At 36.9% G+C, this 6,000-nt stretch overlaps 1 non-coding gene across 1 annotated transcript; it reads right to left on the bottom strand.

Moving 5' to 3' along the window:
- Nucleotides 1-3,474: 3,474 nt before the first annotated feature.
- LOC145168094 (small nucleolar RNA R71) lies at nt 3,475-3,581 on the bottom strand. Its single transcript, XR_013741683.1, has one exon. It is a non-coding gene; the product is annotated as a small nucleolar RNA R71 (small nucleolar RNA).
- Nucleotides 3,582-6,000: the final 2,419 nt, after the last annotated feature.

Raw genomic sequence — 6,000 nt, forward strand, 5'->3', positions numbered from 1 at the left:
AAAGATGAAATTTTGCATGTAGAACTGGCATGGAATAAAAAATACTAGTCTTTACATGCGAAAAGGGATTTTGAATGTGAATATTGGTATTCCGTAGGTAGCACCTACGAAATTCAGTTCTTCGTTGGTACATTTGGTATTTTTGCAGATTATGTCAACGAAAACACTAGTGATTATTTGTGAGATTTTTGTAGATGAGAACTAAAAAAATCTATCCTTTTGAATCACTATAACTAATTAAATTCATCATTTATTTGTATTGTAATATGTCGACATAGGTATTAGTGGGTAGATAAATGCAAAGCAACCGATGGTGAAGTTTGTAGCATTGTAGATCATTAGTAGATGCATGTCGGTAATTATCTGATACCATAACTTTCAAATAGTGGCTAGATGTACCTCCTGCGTCATGGGACCTATTACTTTTTCATGGATTGATGCTTCATGAGGTCCTTCCTTATGAATTTATTAAACAAGAATGTATGTTGTTTTCTATTTCAAGGTACAAGTTGTCGTTTGGGCAGCTCGAGTTTTGTATGGTCATTAGATTCTTATTTTTGACATGTTTTAAACTTAAAAAAAGAGTTGAAGCTCATTCGATTGGCGTTCTGACAATGTGTATTACCTAATAGTTCGTAATCTATATTGATATTAGATGATATGTAGTATATAATATTTAACGAGGCTTTGCATCACATATCCGACGAGGATGAGGTGATAGCCTACTTGCTTCATATTCTATGTTATGGATTTCTTAGACGTCAGAAAAATGACAAAATTACACATCAATGGATTTCAATCATCGAGGATATAAAGGACTAGAACATGTATGCCAATTCTAATTTATTTGTCTATTTTAATAAATAAATTTTAATAGTAATAATAAATTAGTAAATCCTAACCTAAACGATGCCCCACTCTTGTTTTTTTAACGACATAAATTTATTACAACAAGATAGCAAGAAACTAACAATAAAAATACAAAACATAAAGTCTGTAATGGATTGCTAAACCACAAGACTCAGTTTGTCGAGACCTTCGAATTCCTATGGAAAACCAATCAAATGAAAATAAAACAACGTAATCTACAATAATATCTTTCCGAAAAGGCTTTGTCCGAAAAACTTTAGCATTCTGGTACGTCCAAATGACCATAAAGGATCCATCTAAATTGACTCGATTATAGATCTCCTCAATCAAACATAAGCAATGGAGTCAACCCACTCGATCAACTCTAAAGCCGCATGGGACTCAGGAATTTGAATACCAAGCCACCGAGCTGTTGCCATCAGGAATTTGTTTTGTAACAACGAAGACATACTTGGGATTAAAGGGAAGGTATTGTGGAGCTAAAAGCAGGAAAATTGGATCGAGTGAACTGAAGTCAAAGAAGTCTTGAAATTGGAGTACCATGACGCGGTGATCACCAACCACGCCGTGATGAATGGAAATTTCCCGATCAATTAGTGACTTGGCGGATACGCGATTTTAATGAAGACCACAACGTGGTGCCTGTTGGCCACGGTGTGGTAAGCTAAATCCGGGTTTTATAAATAGATCGATTCCTATCTCAACCCTAACTTATGCTAGAGGCTATTGTCGACTTTTGGAGACCGAAAACATTCTTTGTAGGTTCTAGAACACAAAGATCGATTGAAGGCTTGATTTTGAAGAGATCTAAAGGAAACATTACTATTAATCACTTAATTACTTTGTTTTGATCATGCTTAGAAAAGTAGAGTTCATTTTTATATGTTTTTTTTACAATAGTTATGGACTAAAAACCCTAACTTTCATTTAGAGTAGATGATCTTGCATACTATGTGTTGATTAAGTGGATTTGGATTCTTACTAGTTGCTTATTTATTATGCTTGCTTATTAAAAAACCTTTTTATATTAATAATAATTTCTTTTCTGTTTATGGATGAGTTTAATTGAGATTGTATGATCTATCTATCGTAGATGGCGTGAATCTTATGATATTGTGAGTAACATTATTATAAGACTAGTGTTTTGACCAAAAACCTAGTATTAAATAGAAAAGTTGGTAAATTGTTATATGAGTTAATATATGAAGAACAATCATGTATTGATGTGATGTTTATAACCATTTATGTCAATCAACATTATAAGTCTTGCATAATTCGAATTAAATACTAGTTTTCTTGTTTAATTGTCCAACTGATCACTAAATGATTGAACTTGTTTAGCTAAAGGATTAGTCTATTGATCATATGTATAATCAATATAGGAATCGGTAAGCAACAAAATAATAATCCATTACACTTTCCACGAAATCACCCATAGGAACAAGTGAATCGAATCTAAGTGAAAGTCTCTTTAAATTCTTGGTTAAAAATCGTTTCTTTGTTTTCTTCTTTAGTTTTAAATTGCTTCTTTGCTAATTTGATTCTTTGATAAGTAGTGTTTAAGTTTCACGACTTGAAAAACTAGAAACCCCCCTCTTTCATTAATTGTTAAAATTAGTTAACATCTAGTAGTATTTTAACTGTTATTACCATTCCCTGTGTTCGATACCCTGCTTACCTGAACTATCATGCCATTCGATTAGGTACACTGCTTATCGTGTATTAGTTAGTCTAGATTAGTTGGTTTTTTACTTAGTACATAAAATTCATATAAAGTTTTTTGGCGCCGTTGTCGGGGAACAACTTAATTTTAGTTAATTTTTATCTATTATTTGTTTTCAATCCTCGTGTGAGATTTATTTCATATAAAGTTTGAATTTTTATGTTAATTTTTTTTGTTTTAAGTTTTCTGTTTATTACGTTACCACGACATGGCAGTTTATCACCGCGCCTTGATGGACGTCCTGACAGTTTTCGTTTTAATTATTTTTGTTCTTTTTATGCGTTTGTTTTCTATTTTGTTGCAATTAGTTTATGATTCGAACATCTTCATACTCTACAGTACCTGGTGTTGAAGATCCCGAATCTATTCTTCGCAAAAGCAACAAGGAATGAAGAAAAGAAAAAGACGATCCCAAAGAAGAAGTCAAACCAAACGAAGTAGAGAACGAGTACGTAACTGATTCGGAATCTGAAAAAGAACTTAAACCCGAAGACGAGATGGCAGATATCACACGGATGACTATGGAAGCATACAAGAAACAAGTGCTTAACGGTCAAGGGCCAGGAGTTGCTCCACCACAAATCCCAGCTGAAGCCATCTTTGAGCTCAAGGGCCACATTCTAGGGATGCTCAAGGACATTCCAATTTCCGGAAAGGATCATGAAGACGCGTTTAGGCACATCGATGAAGTCAAGGACATTGCAAATTACTTCAATATTCCAAATGTCTCGCGAGAAGCAGTGTTACTCAGAATGCTCCCAGTAACCTTCACGGGAGATGCAAAAATATGGCTAAAGTCCCTTGCATCTGGAGCAATTACAACTTGGACGAATCTACGTGAAGCTTTAACTGAGCAATTTATCCCACCATCAAAAATATCCAAGCTCGAAAAGAAGATATCAAACTTCCAAAAAAACGATAGTTAGTCTTTGTTTGAAGCTTGTGAGAGGTACAAAGGCCTACTAAGGAATTGCCCCCAACACGATCGAAATGTGCAACAAGAAGTATCTATCTTCAATGATGGGGTGAATATTACAACAAGACAAATCCTTGACTCTCAAGGACCAATGACAAAAAAAGAACTGACTACTATTAAGGAGTTGATTGAAGAACTTGCAAAACATTCGCGCGGATATCATAACCCACAAGAAGATGTTACAAGAGGAAGAGGAAATTTGGATGGAGGCAATGAAAACATGGCGGCGGTTATGGAAAAATTAGAATCAATGGACCGGAGGATGACCAAGATGAATCAATCCATCCATGCAATTTGGGTTGGATGTGACAATTGTGGCGGACCGCACCTAACTAAGGAATGCGACCTTGATGAGAACGGGAATCAGAAGGTTCAAGCTTGCTATTCTAGTGGGGATAGGTGCGATGAAAATTGGAAGAAACACACGAAGGAGTGGCTACCCTATGATGAGTATCAAAAGGTCAAGGAAGAAAAGTATAGGCAATAAGGTCGCGAGTTTTACCAAAAGGAGCAACCGGCTCCCGAAAAGAAGAATGACTTTGAAGCCATGCTTGTCGATTCGCAATCGCATCGGAGAAGATACACGACAATATTGATGCTTCCATTCGAAACCAACAAGCCTCCATCCAAAATATTAAGCAACAAATTGGTCAACTCTCGAAGCAATCCAATGAACGTTTACCGGGCACACTTCCGAGCAACACGAAACAAAATCCGAAGGCGCACGTCAAGGCCATCACAATAAGGAGTGGCAAAATTATTACTCCTTTGACTCCTATTTCTAACAATAATTCAGATGTTGTGCAGGAACCAAAAAATAAAACTCAAGAGAAGGCCACTGAACCACAACCACGGCGTGGTGAAGATCCAGCCACGACGTGGCCGATTGTTAAAGACAATAAAACTCCTCCGGTCAAGACATATTAACCACTACTACCATTCCTGACCCGAGCCAAGCAAGGCAAGCAAGTCAAAGATTACAAGAAGTTCCTGGAGCATATAAAGGCCCTTCAGATCAACATTCCATTCATCGAAGCAGTGGCCCAAATGCCAAAATATGCTAAATTTTTTAAGGATCTTCTCACGAATAGAAAGAAGATGGAAGAGGCAGCGAATGTGATCTTGAACGAGAATTGCTCAACCGTTATGCTAAATAAGTTAACTAAGAAGATGGGGGGGTCCGTGAAGCTTGACACTCCCATTCCAATTAGGTAATTTGGCCACAAGCTACGCTTTAGTCGATTCGGGAGCTAATGTCAATCCCATTCCTTACTCGTTTTTCAAGAAATTAAATCTTCTAGAGCCAAGGCCAATTCACATGGAAATTCACCTTGCCAACAAGACGACGAATTTTCCAAGAGGTATATGTGAGGACTTATTGGTTAAAATTGACAAGTTTGTTTTACCTGTAAATTTTGTTGTTTTAGATATAGAAGAAGACAACCAAGTTCTGATCATTCTTGGAAGGCCTTTCCTAAGCACCGCACAGGCCGTGGTAGGTAGATGACCACGTCGTGGCGACTGATCAGAAATCGAAAGTCGAATTGCAGATCTTGCACGGACATCTGGAATACGTCTTTTTGGAGGAAAATAAGTAGAAGCCTGTTATTATAGCAACTGATCTTGATCCCGAAGAGAAGAAACGTTTGGTTGAAGTATTAAGAAAATGCAAAAACGCCATCGCTTAGAAGATTACCGACATAAAAGGAATTAGCCCTTCATATTGCTTCCATAAAATCAACCTGGAAGAAGGGGCCAAACCAGTGGTACAACCGCAAAGATGATTAAATCCAAACATGCAAGAAGTGGTTAAGAAAGAAGTGGTGAAATGGATTGATGCCAGAATCATATATTCCATCTACGATAGTCCATGGGTTAGCCCAATTCATGTGGTACTGAAAAAGGGTGGCATGATGGTGGTAGTGAAAGAAAATGACAAGCTTATTTCGACACGAAGGGTAACCGGTTAGCGAGTGTGCATCGATTATCGAAAGTTAAACGATGCCACTTGCAAAGACTATTTTCCCTCACCTTTTATCGATCAAATGCTCGTTATCTTTATTACTGTTTTTAGATGATTTTTCAGGGTATTTTCAGATTCCCATCGACCCACGAGACCAAGAGAAGATGACATTTACATGTCCAAATGGGACCTTTGCCTATCGTCGGATGACATTTAGACTATGCAATGCACCAGCCACTTTTCAAAGATGCATGACCGCCATCTTCCACAACATGCTGGAAAAGTTCATGGAAGTTTTCATGGACGATTTTTCTGTTTTTGGTTCATCTCTTAATGATTGTTTGGATAACCTTGACTTAATGTTTGATAGGTGTGATAAGACCAATTTAGTCTTGAATTGGGAAAAGTGTCATTTTATGGTGAAAGAAGGAATAGTTTTAGGTCACAAGGTTTCCAAAGCGGGGATTG

Source organism: Lactuca virosa, chromosome 3 (assembly GCF_052849685.1).
Source record: "Lactuca virosa cultivar CGN04683 chromosome 3, Lactuca_virosa_CGN04683_v6, whole genome shotgun sequence".
Lineage (NCBI taxonomy): Eukaryota > Viridiplantae > Streptophyta > Magnoliopsida > Asterales > Asteraceae > Lactuca > Lactuca virosa.